The sequence below is a fragment of the Tamandua tetradactyla genome, chromosome 1, assembly GCF_023851605.1.
Source record: "Tamandua tetradactyla isolate mTamTet1 chromosome 1, mTamTet1.pri, whole genome shotgun sequence".
Taxonomy (NCBI): Eukaryota; Metazoa; Chordata; class Mammalia; order Pilosa; family Myrmecophagidae; genus Tamandua; species Tamandua tetradactyla.
This window is the reverse complement of record NC_135327.1, coordinates 17,879,139-17,899,033: the sequence shown is the minus strand read 5'-3', so window position 1 is coordinate 17,899,033 and position 19,895 is coordinate 17,879,139. Positions and strand designations below refer to the sequence as shown.

The 19,895-nt window shown below is 36.8% G+C and overlaps 1 protein-coding gene across 13 annotated transcripts in view; it reads right to left on the bottom strand.

Annotated features, from left to right (window-relative positions):
• NCOA6 (nuclear receptor coactivator 6) overlaps positions 1–19,895 on the bottom strand; it is a 186,315-nt gene that overhangs the window by 130,940 nt on the left and 35,480 nt on the right. For 7 of the 13 annotated variants that reach the window (XM_077170720.1, XM_077170808.1, XM_077170775.1 and 4 more), the window contains one exon: positions 19,310–19,387. The exons of 4 other annotated variants lie outside the window; for them this stretch is intronic. The gene's annotated coding sequence lies outside the window, so the exon portion shown is untranslated. Of the gene's footprint in view, positions 1–16,871; positions 18,233–19,309; positions 19,388–19,895 lie in introns of all 13 variants that reach the window. 2 more of the 13 variants (XM_077170705.1, XM_077170709.1) reach the window with 2 other exon arrangements.

The window sequence follows — 19,895 nt, the reverse complement described above, 5'->3', positions numbered from 1 at the left end:
GGAAAGAACAAAAAGAAGAAACTCAAAGTTTGAAAAGACAAATCACAGAACTTATGGGAATGAAAGACACCATAGAAGAGATGAAAAAAACAATGGAAACCTACAATGGTAGATTTCGAGAGACAGAACATAGGATTTCTAAACTGGAGGATGGAATATCTGAAATCTGACAAGAAACAGAAACTATAGGGAAAAAAATGGAAAAATATGAGCAGGGACTCAGGGAATTGAAAGACAATATGAAGCGCACGAATATACGTGTTGTGGGTGTCCCAGAAGGAGAAGAAAAGGGAAAAGGAGGAGAAAAACTAATGGAGGAAATTATCACTGAAAATTTCCAAACTCTTATGAAAGACTTAAAATTACAGATCCAAGAAGTGCAGCATACCCCAAAGAGAATAGATCCAAATAGACATACTCCAAGACATTTAATAATCAGAATGTCAGAGGTCAAAGATTAAGAGAGGATCTTGAAAGCAGCAAGAGAAAAGCAATGCATCACATACAAGGGAAGCCCAATAAGACTATGCGCAGATCTCTCAGCAGAAACCATGGAGGCGAGAAGACAGTGGGAAAATATATTTAAATTATTAAAAGAGAAAAACTGCCAACCAAGAATTCTATATCCAGCAAAATTGCCCTTCAAAAATGAGGGAGAAATTAAAACACTTTCAGACAAAAAATCACTGAGAGAATTTGTGACCAAGAAACCAGCTCTGCAAGAAATACTAAAGGGAATGCTAGAGACAGATACAAAGACAGAAGAGAGAGGTGTGGAGAAGAGTGTAGAAAGGAAGACTATGAGTAAAGGTAAAAAGAAGGAAAATTAGATATGACATATAAAATCCAGAAGGCAAAATAGTAGAAGAAAGTACTACCCATGCAGTAATAACACTGAATGTTAATGGAATAAACTCTCCAATCAAAAGACATAGTCTGGCAGAATGGATTAAAAAACAAAACCCATCTATATGCTGTCTCTACTCAAAGGGCACGAGCCCAAGGACACAAATGGACATTTACACACCAATGTTTATAGCAGCATTATTAACAATTACCAAGAGATGGAAACAGCCAAAATGTCCATCAACAGACAGTTGGCTAAACAAACTGTGACATTTACATAAGATGGAATATTATGCAACTGTAAGACAGAATAAAGTTATGAAGTATGTAACAACATGAATGGATCTTAAGGACATTATGCTGAGTGAGATTAGCCAGAAACAAAAGGACAAATACTGTACGGTCTCACTGATATGAACTGACATTAGTGAATAAACTTGGAATATTTCCTTGGTAACAGAGACCATCAGGAGATAGAAATAGGGTAAGATACTGGGTAATTGGAGCTGAAGGGACATAGATTGTGCAACAGGACTGAATATAAAAACTCAGAAATGGACAGCACAATATTACCTAACTGTAATACACATATGTTAAAACACTGAATGAAACTGCATATGAGAATGATAGAGGGAGGAGGGCTGAGGCATAAATGAAATCACAAAGAAAGATAGACGATAAAGAATGAGATGGTGTAATCTAGGAATGCCTAGAGTGTATAATGATAGTGACTAAATGTACAAATTTAAAAATGTTTTTGCATGAGGAAGAACTAAAGAATGTTATTACTGCAGTGTGCTGAAAATAGATGGTACTTAATATTTTAAAATTTCAACTAATGTGTGAGACTAAAGCAAAAAATGTTTATTTGGTACAAATCTATACTTTAACTAGTGCATCTCCTAATATAACTTATGTAGATATTTGATTGAACACCTTAAGTACATGGAACTTTGTATGGGACATGAGATTTTGTTGGTTTGTCCAGGTGATGTCCTGATGAATCCCAAAGTGATTTGATCAGTGAGTGGAAACGTATTTACAAAGTCCCCTTCGGGGAATGGTGAGAATGGGGGAAAACTCAACTTCCCCAATTTGAATTCTTGATATTCTCATAAGCAGTGTGGACAACCAAAGCTATAGGCTGAGCCCCCAGTCTTGGGGTTTGTTCATACGAAACTTAACCCCACAGGGGCTAGGTCAAGCCTACTTAAAATTAAGCCTAAGAGTCACCCCCAAGAGAACCTCTTTCGTTGCTCAGATGTGGCCTCTCTCTCCGGCCAACACAGCAAGCAGACTCACCACTGTCCCCCTGTCTACGTCGGACATGACTACCAGGGGTGTGGATCTTCCTGGCAGCGTGGAACAGAAATCCCAGAATGAGCTGAGATTCAGCATCAAGGGATTGAGAAAAACTTTAGAATGAGCTGAGACCCAGCATCAAGGGATTGAGAAAACCTTCTCGACCAAAAGGGGGAAGAGTGAAATGAGACAAAGTGTCAATGGCTGAGAGATTCCAAACAGAGTCGAGAGGTTATCCTGGAGGTTATTCTTATGCATTAAGTAGATATCACCTTGTTATCCAAGATGTCGTGGAGAGGCTGGAGGGAACTGCCTGAAAATGTAGAGCTGTGTTCCAGTAGCCATGTTTCTTGATGATGATTGAACAATGATAAAGCTTTCACAATGTGACTCTGTGATTGTGAAAACCTTGTGTCTGATGCTCCTTTTATCTACCTTGTCAACAGAAGAGTATAACATACGGAATAAAAATTAAATAATAGGGGGAACAAATGTTAAAATAGATTTAGTTTGAAATGCTAGTGATCAATGAAAGGGATCAGTAAGGGGTATGGCATGTAAATTTTTTTTTCTTCTGTTTGTTATATTTTTCTGTTGTCTTTTTATTTCTTTTTCTGAATTGATACTAATGTTCTGGGAAATGATCATGATGATGAATATGCAACTATGTGATGCTACTGTGAATTGCTGAGTGTATGTGTTGGGAATGTTTGTGTTTCTTGTATTTTTTTTTATTAATAAAAAATTTTTTAAAAAAAGATTATTCAACGCAACAACAAAAAGACAGACAACACAATTACAAAATGGGCAAAAGACTTGAACAGACACTTCTCAGAAGAGGAAATACCAATAGCCAAAAAGCACATGAAAAGATGCTCAACTTCCCTGGCTATTAGGGAAATGCAAATCAAAACCACAATGAGATATCATCTCACACCCATCAGAATGGCCATTATCAATAAAACAGAAAATGACAAGTGCTGGAGAGGATGTGGAGAAAGAGGCCATTTATCCACTGTTGGTAGAATGTTAAATGGTACAACCGCTGTGGAAGGCAGTTTGGCGTTTCTTCAGGAAGCTAAGTACAGAATTGCCATATGACCTGGCAATACAATTGCTAGGCATCTACTCAGAGGACATGAGGGCAAGGACTCAAACGGACATTTGCACACCAATGTTTACAGCAGCATTATTTATAATTGCCAAGAGATGGAAATAGTCCAAATGTCCATCAACAGACGAGTGGCTAAACAAGCTGTGGTATATACGTACGATGGAATATTATGCAGCTGTAAGACAATCAAGTTATGAAGTACATAACAACATGGCTGGACCTTACGAACATTATGCTGCATGAGATTAGCCAGAAACAAAAGGACAAATTCTGTATGGTCTCACTGATATGAACTAACATTAATGAATGAACTTGGAGAATTTTAGTTAAGAACAGAGACAAACAGGAGATAGAAACAGGGCAGATTTTGGGTAACTGGGACTGAAGGGATACAGACCGTGCAACGGGACTGATTGTAAAAATTCAGAATGGATAGCACAATACTACCTAACCATAATACAATAATATTAGAGCACTTAATGGAGCTGAATGTGCAAATGATAGAGGGAGGACGGCTGGGGGCACAAATGAAATCAGAAGGAAAGAGAGAATAAAATCTGAGATGGCATAATCTAGGGATGCCTGGAGTATATAATGATAGTGACTAAATGTACAAATTTAAAAATGTTTTTGCATGAGGAAGAACAAAGGAATGTCAATACTGCAGGGTGCTGAAAATGGACGGTAATCAATATTTTAAAATTTTGATTTATGTGTGAAACTAAAGCACAAAATGTTTATTTGGTACAAAATTTATATTTTGATTAGTGCCGTTCTTAATATAACTTATATGGACAGCTTAACTGAACACCATAAGTACACAGAACCTTGGGTAGGACATGAGATTTTGTAGGTTTGTCCAGAGTGAACGCCTCGATAAATTCCAGAAGGATTTGAATAGTGAATAAAAAAGTATTTGCAAAGTCCCCTTGGGGGAATGGTGAGAAAGGGGGGAAATTCAACTTCCCCAAGTGGAGAATACTTGATAGTCTCACAAGTAGTGGGGACAATCAAAGCAATAGGGTGAGTCCCCAATATTGGGGTTTGTTCATATGAAACTTAACCCTGCAAAGGGTAGGGTAAGCCTACTTAAAATTAGGCCTAAGAGTCACCCCCAAGAGAACCTCTTTTGTTGCTCAGATGTGGCCTCTCTCTCTCAGCCACAGACAAGCAAACTCACTGTGCTCCCCTTCTCTACGTGGGACATAACTCCCAGGGGTGTGGACCTTTCTGGCAATGTGGGACAGAAATCTTAGAATGAGCTAGGACTCAACACCAAGAGATTGAGAAAATCTTCTCAATTGAAAGGGGGAAGAGAGAAAGGAGACAAAATAAAGTGTCAACGGCTGAGAGATTCCAAAGAGAGTTGAGAGGTTATCTTGGAGGTTATTCTTATTCATTAAATAGTTATCACCGTTTTAGTTAAGGTGTAACAAAGAGGCTGGAGGGAACTGCCTAAAAATGTAGAGCTGTGTTCCTGTAGCCATGTTTCTTGCAGATGATTGCACAATTATATAGCTTTCACAATGTCACTGTGTGATAATGAAACCTTGTGTCTGATGCTTCTTTCATCTACCCTATGGACAGATCAGTAAAACATACAGATTAAAAATAAATAAATAATAGGGGGAACAAATGTTAAAACAGATTTAGTAGATTGAAATGTTAGCAATCAATGAAAGGGAGGGGTAAAGGGTATGGTGCGTATGAATCTTTTCCTGCTTTCTTATTTCTTTTTCTGAATTGATGCAAATGTTCTAAGAAATGATTATGATGATGAATATACAACTATGTGATGAAGAAAACAAAAAACTCACAGTCATAAATACCCCTATTAGGAAAAAAAGTGACTGAAAACAAGGAAGTTAAACATTTACCTCAAAAGGTTAAGAAGGAAAAAAGAACATTAAAGTGAATGGAAAGAAAGCAAAATGAAGGAATTAATATAGATTAAAGCAGAAACCAGAAAAACAATATAAGTAAACCTAAAAGTTGATAAATTGGGGGGAAAAAATCAAATTAAATCACTAATCTAAGAAAAAGATAAGAATGACCAAATATTTAAGAGAGAAATAGCCACAGAAACAAAGGATCACAAAAGCCTATTATTCTCATGTCTGTGGGAATAGCTAAAGCTCCTGCATGCGCCAAGTACTGTTACTACAATAAACCCTTTAAAGAGCAGATGATAATACGGCAGAAACAGGAGGCACTCTGATAGTGTTAAAGAGTCTCAAAACAGACAATTTTTGTTATAGTCAGTCTAAACTTCTGTCTAAATCACTACCAAGGTTTTCCTCAGCAAGGCAACCAAGAATCTCAAGAAGTTTGAAAATTTCAACTTCTCTGTGAGACCAAAAGGAGAGATGTTTATTTGGTGTAAAATTTATATTTGGGGTGTGCATTACCTAATTTAAATACTATGGTCAGTTTAGTTGAACACCATAAATATATGGAATCTTGAATAGGGCACGAGATCTTTTTGGCTTTCCAGGTTAGTGTGATGCCCCAATATATCCCAGAGTAATTTAGGCAGTGAATAAGGAAGTATTTGCAAGGTGCCCTTGGGGAACTGGGGAGAAAGGAAGAAATACTCAATTTCCCCATTTGGAGACTTTCTGATATTCTTGCAAGCAGTGGGGAATAGCACGAGCCTTCGATCTTGGAGTTCACCCCTATGAAACTTATTCCTGGAAAGAACAGGCTAAGTACTTATAATTAGGCCTAAAAGTCACCCCCAGAGAACCTCTTCTGTTGCTCAGATGTGGCCTCTTTCTCTAAGCCAATGCAGCAAATGAACACACAGCCCTCCCCCACTACATGGGACACGACTCCGAGGGGTATAAATCTCCCTGGCAACATGGGACAGAAATCCTGGGATGAGCTGGGACCTGGCATCAAGGGACTGAGAAAGCCTTCTTGACCAAAAGGGGGAAGAGAGAAATGAGACACAATAAAGTTTTAGTGGCTGAGAAATTTCAAAAAGAGTCGAGAGTTTATCCTGGAGGTTATTCTCCCACGTTATATACACATCCCTTATTAATTCATGGTGTATTAGAGTGGCTAGAGGGAGGTACCTGAAACTGCTGAGCTGTCTTCCAGTAGCCATGATTTTTGAAGATGAGTGCATAACAATACGGCTTTTACAACATGACTGTGAGACCGTGAAAACCTTGTGTCAGATGTTCCTTTTAGTGAGGTATGTACAGATGAGTAAGAAATAAGAAATATGGATAAAAAATAAACAAATAATGGGGGGGACAAAGGTTAAAAGAAATTTGGTATATGGAAATACTAGTGATCAATGAGAGGAAAGGGTAAGGGGTATGGTATGTATGAGTTTCTTCTTTTTATTTCTTTTTCTAGAGTGATGCAAATGTTCTAAAAAATGATCATGGTGAAAAAAAAGATCATGGTGATGAATACACAACTGTGTGATGATATTGTGAGCCGCTGATTGTACTCCATGTATGGAATGTATGTATGTTAAGATTTATGAATAAAAATATTTAAAAAGAAAGATTCCATGTACTTATGGTATTCAACTTCACTGACCACACAAGTTAAATCAGATAATGCGCTATGCAAAATATAAAATTTGCACCAAATAAACATCTCTCCCTTCCATCTCACAAAGAAGTTGAAGTTTTAAAATATGGATGATATCCTTTACCCTGTATTCTACTCCAGATCAGCTTCCTTCACATCTCTAGTCAAAGTCTGATCCATTTTTCAACTTTTTAACAGCTCCTGTATCGGGTACTGCTATCACAGCTTTAGAGCTCTAACCCTAAGTCTCAGGTGTCACACAAATACCTGAAGTTTCTGAGAATGACCAGGTTATACACAAACACCTCAGTATCTCAGAATTTAGAAATAACAGTTACAACTCCCGAATACATGTGACTGCTGTTAAGAGTTTACAATCTAGGACCTTTTACAATAGACCCCAACCTGATAACCCATGCTCTCAACTTCAGTTCACAGGGTATTTATATTATAGTTAGTCCATATGATTGATGTACGATAAAATTTGTCTTTTTGTTTCTGAAATTTCGTTCAACATACAGTCCTTAGGTTCATTCACCTAGTTGCATGCCTATTTCAGTTTGTAAGCTGCTGGAATGCAATATACCATAAACAGAATACTTTTTAAAGGAGGAATTTATTAAGTTGCAAGTTTACAGTTCTAAGGCTATGAAAATGTCCCAATTAAGGCAAGGCTATAAAAACATCCAAATTAAGGCATCCAGGAAATGACACCTTGGTTCAAGGAAGTCGACAATGTTCGGGATTTCTGAGCTGGAAAGGCACATGGCAACATTTGTTAGCTTTCTCTCCAGGCTTTTTCAATGGTTTCCCTGGGGCTCTGTCTGTTCTATTGGCTCTGTTGTTTCTGGAGACTCTAAAGCTTTTTTCCAAAACAGTTCCCTCTTAAAGGGCTCCAATAAGCAACCCCACCTTGAATGGACAGAGACACAACTCCATGGAAACCATCCAATAAAAAATTACCACCCACAATTGGGTGGGGCATATATCCATGGAAACAATAAAATAGATTCCACCCAGCAATACTGAATGAGGATTAAAGGACATGGCTTTTCTGGGGGTACATAATAGCTTCAAATCAGCACAATGCCTCACAACTTCATTCCCTTCTGTGGCCGCTCAGTAGTCCATTGTATGGGTGTATGTATACACCGTAGTTCCCCCTTCCATTCCTCAGCTGTTGTACCCACAGGCTACCTCCGTCCACTGTGAAACTTGAACATGGCTGTCATAAACACCAGTGTGCAAACCTCCCTTTGTATCCCTACATTCAGTTTCTCCAGGTATATACTGAACAACAGGGCTGCAGGAATATATGCCAACCCCACTCCTAGCCTCCTGTGGAACCACCATATTGCCCTCCAAGGGGCTGCACCTCTCAGTTTCCCTGCCAACAAGGAATAAGTACATCTCTTTCACCACATTTTCTCTAGCATTTGTTTCACTCTGTTCATTTTTAAACAGTTTTATTCACACATCATACAATCTAACCTACATCTGCAGATACACCTTCAACACCACAACCTATATGAAGACATTTCTTTTTCTTTCACAAAGAATCCACACCCCTCCCCCATGCCCGTGCCTGCTGACATTTAGTTTTGGCATAACACCTTTGTTACACTCAATGGAAGCATATTTAACGTTATTGACTATAGACCCAAGCTTGCATTTACTGTACTTTATCCCCATATAAGGTCTATTTTCAAAGCCTTGAAATACTGACATTCATTTGTTCTCCCTCATGTAAAAACTTTATTTGTACATTTAATCACTATCATTGTCCACTCTAATAAAAAATTAGTTATAACATCTCTCTATTTATCCTCTATCTTTCCTTCTGGTTTCAGACATGCCCTTAGCCCTTCTCCCTCAATCATACTCATATTCAGCTTCATTCAGTGTACTTATATTATTGTGTGACAATCAGGTAATATTGTGCTGTTTCTGAATTTTTAGTCAGTCCTGTTGTACAATCTGTATTCCTTCAGCACCAAATTCCCAATCTCTACCCTATTTCTATCTCCTGATGACTTCTGTTCTTAACCTCAACTCTTAAAGCTCACTTATCAATGTTAGTTCATATTATTGGGACCATACAGTATTTTTATCCTTTTGTTTCTGGCCAATTTCACTCAGCATAATGTCCTCAGGGTTCATCCACGTTGTTACATACTTCATGGCTTTATTCTGTATTATAGCTGCATAACAATCCAACATATGTACATACTACAACTTGTTTAGCCACTTGTCCACTGATGGATATTTGGGCTGTTTCCATCTCTTGCCAACCGTAAATAATGTTGCTATAAACACTGCTGTGCAAATGTTCGATTGTGTCCTTACCTTCAGTTCCTCTGAATACATACCTAGTAATAGGATCATTGGATCATACAACAATTCTATCCTTAGTTTCTTGAGGAACCACAAACTGCCTTCCAGAGCGCTGTACCATTTTTACATTCGCACTAACAGTGTGTAAGTGTTTCTCTTTCTCCACATCCTCTCCAGCATTTGTCATTTTGTTTTTTTTATAATGGCCATTCTAGTATGTGTCAGATAATATCTCATTGTGGTTTTGGTTTGCATTTGCCTGATAGCCAGGGAAGTTGAGCATCTTTTCATGTGCCTTTTAGCCGTTTGTATTTCCTCTTCTGAGAAGTGTCTGTTCATGTCTTTTGTTCATTTTTCAATTAATTGTGTTGTTTGTCTTTTTGTTGTTGAGCTGTAGAATCTTTTTTAAACATTCTGGATACTAAACCCTTATCTGATTATGTGGTTTCCAAATATCGTTTCCCATTGCATAAGCTGCCTCTTTGTTTACCTGACAAAGTTCTTTGATGCACAGAAGTATTTAATTTTGAGGAGTTCCCATTTATCTATTTCTTTTTCAGTGGTCATGCTTTGGGTGTTACGGTCTAGGAAACCCCCTCCTATTACAAGATTTATAAGATATTACCCTATATTTTCTTCTGAAAGTTTTATGGTCTTAGCTCCAATGTTCAGGTCTTTGATCCATTTTGAGTTAATTTTTGTATAGGGTGTGAGATATGGATCCTCTTTCATTCTTTTGCATATGGATATCCAGTTTCCCAAACAACATTTATTGAAGAGGCTGCTCTGTCCCTAGTGGACTGGCTTGACTGCCCCATCAAGATCAATTGTCCATAGATAAAGGGGTCTATTTCTGAACACTCTAATCGCCTCCATTGGTCAGTGCTCTAGTTTGCCAGCTGCCAGAATGCAATAAATCAGAAACGGAATGGCTTTTAAAAAGGGGAATTTAATAAGTTGCTAGTTTACAGTTGTAAGGCTAAGAAAGTGTCCCAATTAAAACAAGTCTATAGAAATATCCAATCTAAGGCATACAGGGAAAGATACCTAGGTTCAAGAAGGCTAATGATGGTCAAGGTTTCTCTCTCAGCTAGAAAGGCACATGGCGATGTCTGCTAGCTTTGTCTCCAGCTCCCTGGGAGGAATTTTCCCTCATCTCCAAAAGTTGCTGGCTGGTGGACTCTGCTTCGTGGTTCTGCAGCATTCTCAGCTCTCTCAGAATCTAGTGGCTTCCTCTCTTGTTGTTCTCTAGCTCTTTCCAAAGTACTTCTTCCTTTAAAGGATTCCAATAAAACCAATCAAGACCCACCTGGAATGGGTGGAGACAGGTCTTCACCTAATCAAGTTTAATACCCACATTATTTGAGTCACATCTCCATGGAGATAAGCTAATTAAAGTTTCCAACATACAGTATTGAATAGGGATTAGAAGAAACTGTTGTCCCATAAGGTTGATGAGGATTAAAACATGGATTTTCTAGGATACATAAGCCTTTTCAAACTGGCACAGTCAGTATATCTATCTTTATGCCAGTACCATGCGGTTTTGACCACTGTAGCTTCATTATATGCTTTCAAGTCAGGTAGTACGAGACCTCCCATTTCATTTTTCTTTCTCAAGATATATAGCTATTCGGGGCATTCTACCCTTCCAAATAAATTTGGTTATTGGTTTTTCTATCTCTGCAAGGTAAGTTGCTGGGATTTTAATTGGTATTGCACTGAATCTATACATCAATTTGGGTAACACTGATATCTTAACTATATTTAGTCTTCCAATCCATGAAAACGGTATACCCTTCTATTTATTTAGGTCTCCCATGATTTCTTTTAGCAATTTCTTGTAGTTTTCTGTATACAGGTCTTTTGAAGCCTTAGTTAAACTGGTTCCTAACTATCTGATACTTTTGTTTGCTACTGTAAATGGATTTTCTTTCTTGATTTCCTCCTCAAATTGCTCATCTCTGGTGAATAGAAACACTACTGATTTGGAGGTACTGATCTTGTAACCTGCCACTCTGCTGTACCCATTTATTAGCTCTAGCTTTGCTGTAGATTTTTCAGGATTTTCAACATATAGTATCATTATCATCTGCAAACAGTGAGAGTTTTATTTCTTCCTTTCCAATTTGTATGCCATTTAGTTCTTTTACTTGTCTAACTGCTCTGGCTATAATTGCCAGCACAATGCTGAATAACAATGGTGACAGTGGCATCCTTGTTTGTTCCTCATCTTAGAGGGAAAATTTTCAGTCTTTTCCCAATGAGGATGATGTTAACTGTAGATTTTTCATATATTTCCTTTATCATGTTGAGGAACTTCCCTTCTATTATTATCCTTTGAAGTGTTTTCATCAAGAAAGGATGTTGAATTTTGTCAAATACCTTTATATTTGGGTCTAAAATACATCTCCTGTTGATAGCATATAGATGGGTCCTGTTTTTAATCCATTCTGCCAGTCTATATACTCATACACTGCCTAAATAAATACAAATCACCCTTAAACACAAGATGTTCAGCCCTACTCAGAAGAAGGAAAAAAAATTTTTTACTCATCAGATTAGCAAAAATCCAAGATTTTTATAACACACTATCTTAGTAAGGTTGTGGGAAAATAGGCAGTCTTCGATTATTGCTGGTGGTAATACAAACTAGTATAATCCCAATTAAGCATTACTTATCAAAAGTACAATTCCATATACCTTTAATCCAGCAACCCCAGGTTTTGGATACTGATCCTACAGATACACTTGCCCCCATACAAGATGATATATGTACAAAGTTATACACTACACAAATAATTGAACTAACAAAAGACTGGAAATTATCCAGACATGTATCATTATGGACTGATCAAATAAATTACGATACATCCATAAAAATGAAATGCCGCTATACAAAATACGGATGTTCTCTACAAACAATATGGAATGATCTCAAGATATATTATTGAGAGAAAAAAATCAAGGCATAAAACACTAAAAATGGTATGCTAGCATGCTTTTTGTGGAAAAGGGAAGAAAAAATTTTTATAGGTGCTAGCATTTGCATTAAGCACACTAGAAGGCAACACTATACAAGAGACCAATAAAAATTATTATCTTCAAGGTGATTTTCAAAAAATCGTGCTGTACCAGAAATAAGGAAGCACTTTGACTTCTAGGGAACGTGTCAGAAGAACCCAGAAGGTCAGTTTAAGGAGTCACAAGAACAAAAGAACCACTGGCCAAATTTGAGTATCAAAAGGAATAATGAGTAAAGCTGATTACAATATCATGAATAAACAAAAATCCATGAATCCATAGAAATAACCCCAAGATAGAGAGTGAAAAAAATCTATCATTTGCACACGCCCCCTCCCCCCCGCCAAAAAAAAAAAAAGAGCTCACAAAATATCAGGCACAATTAGTGAAAAGATAGCAACAATTTTTCTCATGAAACTTATAAATTTCAAGGATAAAGAAAATATCCTAAAAACCTTCCAGGAATGAAAAAACAGGCCAGCTACAGAGAAAGAGAAATCAAGTTGGCCAAAGACTTTTGCTTTGTAAGGCCAGAAAAAAATGGTAAAACAGTTAAGAATTAAGAGGGGGAATTAATGTGACCTAATAATTCCATCCTTCTCCCTGAGCTAAGTGTCATTCAAATGTGAAATCAACATAAAGATATTTCCAGAGGAAACTATACCAATCAAGTACTTTTCAACAAAATGTTGTTTGAATAATTAACCAAAAATAAAGACCTCGAGAATGGGAAGGGTGAGATGAAACCAAGTATAGGGTTAGGTCTAAATAATTGTTGGAAATAATATGATTATAAAACCAAACGCAGGGGGTGCAAGGGTAGCTCCAAGGTAGAATTCTTGCCTGCTATGTGGGAGACCCAGGTTTGATTCCCAGCCCATGCACTCCGCACTCCCATCCACCCCCAAAATTCAACAAATGGTGCTGCAATGACAGGACAGTCACATGGAAAAAGAATGAAATGTAACCCCCACCATACAGCACTGTGATGTCTTATTTTCAATGAGGTGCTACGTTAGCTTGCAAGTTGCTGGAATGCAATATATCAGAACTGGAATGGCTTTTTAAAAGGGAATTAAATAAGTTACAAGTTTACAGTTCCAAAGGAGGTGAAAGTGTCCAAATAAAGGCACCAACAAGAGGTTACCTTCACTCAAGAAAGGCCAATGGATCAGGAACACCTCTGTCAGCTGGGTAGTCACACGGCTGGCATCTGCTGCTCCTTTGCTCCTGGGCTCTGCTGCTTTCAGCCTCTGTTCCTGTGGGAGTTCCTCACTTTACCTCTCTGGGGCTGGCTTACATCTCTTGGCTTTCCTTGGCTCTCTCTAGGTTCTGGCTTACTTCACACCTCATGGCAAGATCAGCTGGGCTCCAAGCATCTCCAAACATCCATGTCTCTGTTCACCATGTGTCCCCATCTGTCAGCTTTGTTGTGAAGTTTCTGTCAGCTCTGAGGCATTTGTCATTTCTGTCAGCTCTCAAATTTCTCTCCAAAATGTTTCCTCTTTTAAGAGATTCCAGTAACCTAATCAAGACCCACCTGGAATGGGTGGAGTCACATCTCCATTTAATCACTGGGTACACAACACCTCTATGGAGATAATCTAATCAAAGGTTTCCAGCCTACAGCACTGAATCAGGATTAAAAGAAATAGCTACTTCCACAAAATGGAATCAGAATTACGACATGGCTTTTCTGGAGTACATAATACTTGCAAATAGGCACAGATGCCTTTCTTAACTGACCAAATGCTGCCTTGTTGGCCCCCAAATCAATAAGTGTGTTAAAAGATTGTTTAAAAAAAAAGAAAAGTTATAAAAGAACATGTAAAATGTTGTAAGATCCAACCAACATCAAACATTTTGGGGAGACTGGGGAAATTCTTAATCTGCACTAGATTTTAGATAATACTAAAATTATTAATTTTCTTAGAAGTAATAATAATATTGTGATTTCTGTAAGACAATGTCCTTACCTTTTAGATATGAAAATTGAAGAATTCTGAAGTGAAATGACTTGATATCTGAGATTAGCTCTAAAATATTTCAGTAAAAGAAAAAAGCCCATGAAGTACATATAGCAACATAATTTTTGTTAAATCTAGATGCTGAATATATGTGGATTTTCCACCATTCACTCAGTTTTTGAATATTTAAATTTCTTAATCAAAAGAAAAGGTGCAATTTTCTCAACATAATAAATAGGAGAAAAGGCCAATTAAAAACTGAGCATAAGCATTTTTCAAGACAAAGGGAAAAAAGTCTCTGGAAAAGCTGGAAAAATACTTCACCAAAATGTTTATAATACTATCTCTGGGTGGTGAGACTGTGGATGACACTTTTTCTTCATTTTATTATTCATTATTTTTTTTGGTAGCAGCTTTATTAATATAATTCACATACAAACCACTTCACAATTTAGAGTGCATAATTCAGTGTTTTTAGTACAGTCACAATTGCACAATCATCACTATAATCAATTTCAGATTGGGTCATCACCCCCTATACACAAAAAAAACAGTTACTTCTATTTCCCTCCACCACCACATCCCAAGCTGTAGGCAACCACCAGTTTACATGGCTTTTATGGAGTACATAATACTTTCAAATCAGCACAGATGTCAATCTACAGATTTGCCAGTTCTGTCAATCCAGAGATTTGCCAATTCTGGATATTTCATAAACAGAAATCACATAATATGTGGCCTTTAGTGTCTGGCTTTTTTTACTTACAATGCTTTCAAAGATTATCCATGCTCCATGTTATAGCATATATCGTTACCTCATTCTGGGGGCGGGGGTATTTTTTTGTTTTGTTTTTTAAATTTTATTTACTTTCCTACTTAAAAGTTTTGTTACTGTTCTTCATTCCCTGTTTTCTTTTTGCTTCGGCAGGCACGGGGAATTGAACCTGGGTCTCTCGTATGGCAAGCAAGAACTCTGCTACTGTGCCACCATCACCCACCCTCCTCATTCCTTTTTATGGCCAAATAGTATTCCTTTACATGGATATACCATATATTTAGCATCATCAATTAATGGACATTTCTACTTTTTGGCTACTATGAATAGTGCTCACAAGTCTTTGTGAGGACATACATTTTCATTTCTCTTAGGTATATACCTAGGAGTGAAACTGCTGGGTCATATGGTAACTCTATATTTAATCTTGTAAGGAACTGTCAGATTGTTTCCAAAGGGGCTGTACCATCATTCCTACCATCAGTGTACAAGTATTCAAATTTCTCCACATCCTCATCAACATTATCATTGCCATCCTAGTGGGTATGAGTGCTATCATTGTGGTTTTGATTTGCATTTCCCTGACAGCTAATGATGCTGAACATTTCTGGGGGTGTTTGTTAGTAATCTGTGAATCTTCTTCAGAAAAATGTCTAGTCAAATCCGTTGCCAATTCTTTAACTGTTTTGCCTTTTTATTATTGATACATCTATTATTATAAAAGCACTTTACAGTATGTACAAATCTCTTATCAGATATATGATTTGCAAACACTGTCTTCAATTTGTGGGGTTTTGTGAGTGACTTTTCTTCTATTTATTTAGTTTTCTTTTGATAGTTCGTTAATGTGTTGTACCATACTTCTTTCTAGGAGGATAATTTCATTTTATAGTTTGTCTATAATATAGACAAGATGGCTAATTATTTGGAAATGTTTTTATTAAATTCTCACTTCTCGATGAATACTAAAAAAAAGTCTGATTAGAGAGTTAAATACAAAAGATCAAATAATAATACTATAATAATATGCTAGTTATATGTTGAAACATTTATCAGTTCACGAACTATGGAAGAACTAAAGCAAAATATAGATTTGAATTCATAACTATGTTATTATTTAAAAATTTTTTTCAGGTCAAACTATACACAGAAATAAAAAGGTAAAATACAAATTGGGAATTATATTTGTAAATCACTAAAGGTTAATAAACTTAATACTAAAAGCATTCTTAAAATTAAGGAGAGGAAGATGGCAGAACAGGAAGTTCCATGAATCAGTCCCTCCACGAAAACAACTATTGAACTAACAGGAATTGTCTGAATCAACTACTTTGAAACTCTGGAGTCTATAGTGGAATACTGTGCAGATTCCAGGGAAGAGCTGAGGGAAGAGGCTGCTAAACTTTGGTAACTGTAAGAAAATCAAGTTTAGCTTTCACACAGATGGTGCAGGAAAGGGCTGTAGAATAACTCAAACCGGTTTTACAAGCAGGGAAGGAGAGCACTGCTGACGTAAGCCTAGAATTGGCACCAAACAGGTAGAAACAAGTTTAAATAAGTAACGGCCAGGGTCACTGAAACATAAAATGTCATCAGAAGTGGGAACTTCTGCTGGAAATTTGAATTACACTATCCAGATAGGCTGTAACCTCTGGAGTATCCAATCAGCAGAGAAACAGAGGAGGGTTTGTGAGCTAGGCACAGGTATAATCATTTTGGCATTCTATTGTTTTGTGCACCAGCCACCATTTTGTGTTTGGCTGGGCACCAGTTCCTGCAAGATAATGAATAAATTCTTTTCTTCTCCACAATCAGGTGAGCATTTATTCACTTTCAAGTTCAGTGTTTTTTTCTAACAGTATCAGTGAATTTCACATTCCATGCAGTGGCTGCCATCTTCCAACCTCCAAAACAATAGCAGGAAGGAGGGAAGTGCAGCCAGGGCCCCTGGTACACCTACTTGTGCCAGGGTGGGCCATATGGACCAAGTCCTCCAAAGAGTCTGCTCATCAATCGCAGCTTTTGACCAGCTACCTCAGATTGCTGTGGTGGCCATCTCTGAGGGGGAAAGCAGCAGAGTAGTCTTAAAGAGGTAGCCCTTCCCTCTTTCTCTTTCCATTACCGGTTTGTGAGCAAAAACAATTTGGAAACATCAGATTGATGGCTCCAGCCCTCAACAATAACAAAATCTAACAATACCTGAGGAGTAGGAGAAATAGTCTCCAGAGTTATAACAATGTAATTCTCAGAACATCCACTTTGCAACAAAAAGTTACAGAACACACAAGGAATCATTTAAAATGATGTGTTTTATAGTATGTAAATTACACATACAAGATTGGTGAAGATACACTGCCCAAGAAGGGTGAAATTCATGGAGATTCATCTCAGCATTCTAGTTTTGCATTTGTCCCATAATTTCTATAATAAGAAATTTAAAAATACACCTGTATACAAACACTAATACAGGGAAAGGCCTTAACTGAATCTTTCCCAAAAATATTCAGAAAATATTTTCATTGTGGGAATGACCTCTATTCTTGTAGGGGAAAGAGGCTAATGTGAAAAAGAAGGAAAAAAGAGATGCTTTGATTAAGGCAAGGTAGACATCTCACAAGTCACTTTTTTTTTTACTTGTAATATCCCTAATCTAGTCCTATCTGGCACTAGACCATGTCCTCTGAGGGAGACACACTTCTAAGATGGTCCACAGTGATTCAGACTCCTGGGATTCACACCCTCGTGTAATCTCCCCCTGAGTGTGTGCTGGCTTAATGACGTGCTTCTAACCAACAGAATATGGCAAAGGTGATCAGATGCCACTTTCATAATTAGGTTATAAAACTATAACTTCTGTTTTGTTATCAGACTCCCTCTACCCTCTTTTCATGTTGGAAAGGCCCATACATGATTCAAACCCAGGTAGTCAGATTCTAGAGTCTGGGCTCCTCACAATTATAACACCCTACAACCTCAAACAACATGAATATTAGGTAAAAGCATATTCTCAGTTCACCAGCGACTGATAGGTTCATTCACTCATTCAACAAATATTTAAGCATCCAATATGTCAGGTGTTATTCTAAATGGTAAAGATACAATGGTGAAGAAAATACAGACACAGTACCTGCTTTTATGGCACTTACATTCCCCTAAGAACACATACAAGTTTAAAGCACAACATTCTTTTTTTTCTTTTAGATTTGGAATTCAATTTATGGCCACATTGTTTTATGCCAGACTCATATGCAAAATTTTGCCAGGTATTGACACAAACTTTCTTCTAAAGTTCAAAAGATTCACTTTTATCTTACAAAGTATCTGAAATAAAGTATATTTAGTTGACATTTCAGTTGCATTTTTAATATCATCAACTTAGAGATATTATAAAATTATTGCTATTTTGTAGCATGAGTAAATATTATATAAAGATGCATATATAAAAATGGCAGCCTATACATTTTTTCTTTTTTGATAATTTTTTTGTTAGAGTTGCAGGTTTATGAAATATCAAACACAAAATATACAAAACACAGAGTTTCCAAATACCACCTAAGTATAGGTATTATTACAACCTAAGTGTAGTATTCTTGAATCAAAATATATATATACTCTTATTTATATACTTATCTAAACATTTATCCAAATTATGTATCAAAAAAAAGTCACAAGCTGCATAATGACCAGTTTTGCTTTTATTGGTTGGAGCAGTAGCTCCCAGACTTGTCTGCATATTGGAATTATCTAGAGATCCTTGAAAAATTTCAAAATTCATAGCTATACCACAGGCCAATTAAATCACAACCAGGCAGGGAAAAGAAGAGGGTAAAGATAACAGTATTTTTCGAAGCTCCAATAGGTAAATCCAAGGTGAAGCAAGTTTGAAATGAAAAACAAAACCAAAAAAAAAAGACAAACTATATACACTTGCCCTTTTCTAAATCGGAGCTCATAAAGTAGTTTTGATATTAAAAAAAAAGTTATGAATTCTGAGAATATTAGAAAGAGAGCCAAGAAATTATTTTCCTTCTTGCATTTATCCATGCTCCATTCCCCTCCAGAATCATGAACAGCTAATAAATTATATTTACTTTTTCACCCTTTCTTGATACATTCTATGGCACCAATAAGGAATTCTGACACATTATATATACTCAACGTAACTGATAAAGTCATGACTCGTCTGCTTTTCTATTAAGCAGATCTTAATTTAGTCAGTTTGGGTCCAACGCACATGCTAAAATGCAGCTTGCTAATGTGAAATACCCTAAAGACATTGAGATCAAAATGTCTTCTTTTCTAAAAAATAAAGTAAGTCCATTTCTTATTCAATCTTTGAGTTGAAACCAAGTCTTTTACAAATCAAACTTGCATTTGTATTCTATAGAATCAACAGACCTGTTTAAGAACTCTCTGACCACTCTCAGAAAAGATAATGAGGGGTTCGATAGGACCCCTTCTCCATTCCTCCAGGACCTAGACGAAAGGAAAAAAAAAAAAAAAAAGCAAAGAGGAAGAAGAGAAACATCAGAAGAAAAGACTATACATAAATCCAGTAAACCTATTCATGTTAAAATTTTAGTGACAATCTGAATTCCTTCTCTCTACCACTGTTTCCACTAATTTTATTCTGGAAAGAACTGTAACAAATATGAGATAACCTACAGTCTAGTCCAGTGGTTTTTAATGAGGAAAGTATACCAGAATCACCAAAGAAACTTTTCCAAACTACCTCAGTAGTGGTAACATTGAGTGTGGTTAATTTTATAATTCATTACCCTTATGACATGTATACTTTTCTTTGCATGTGCTGTGCTTCAATTAACAAATTTAAAAAACAGATGCATGTGTTCTGAGCAGAAACTCTGAAAGATGCCATTAAATAGTAGCAAAAACTGTCAGTCCCACAGTTACACGATTTGCCCCAGGTCACATACACCATTTCATGACATCCTTATAAAATTACTACATGCTTCCTGTTTCT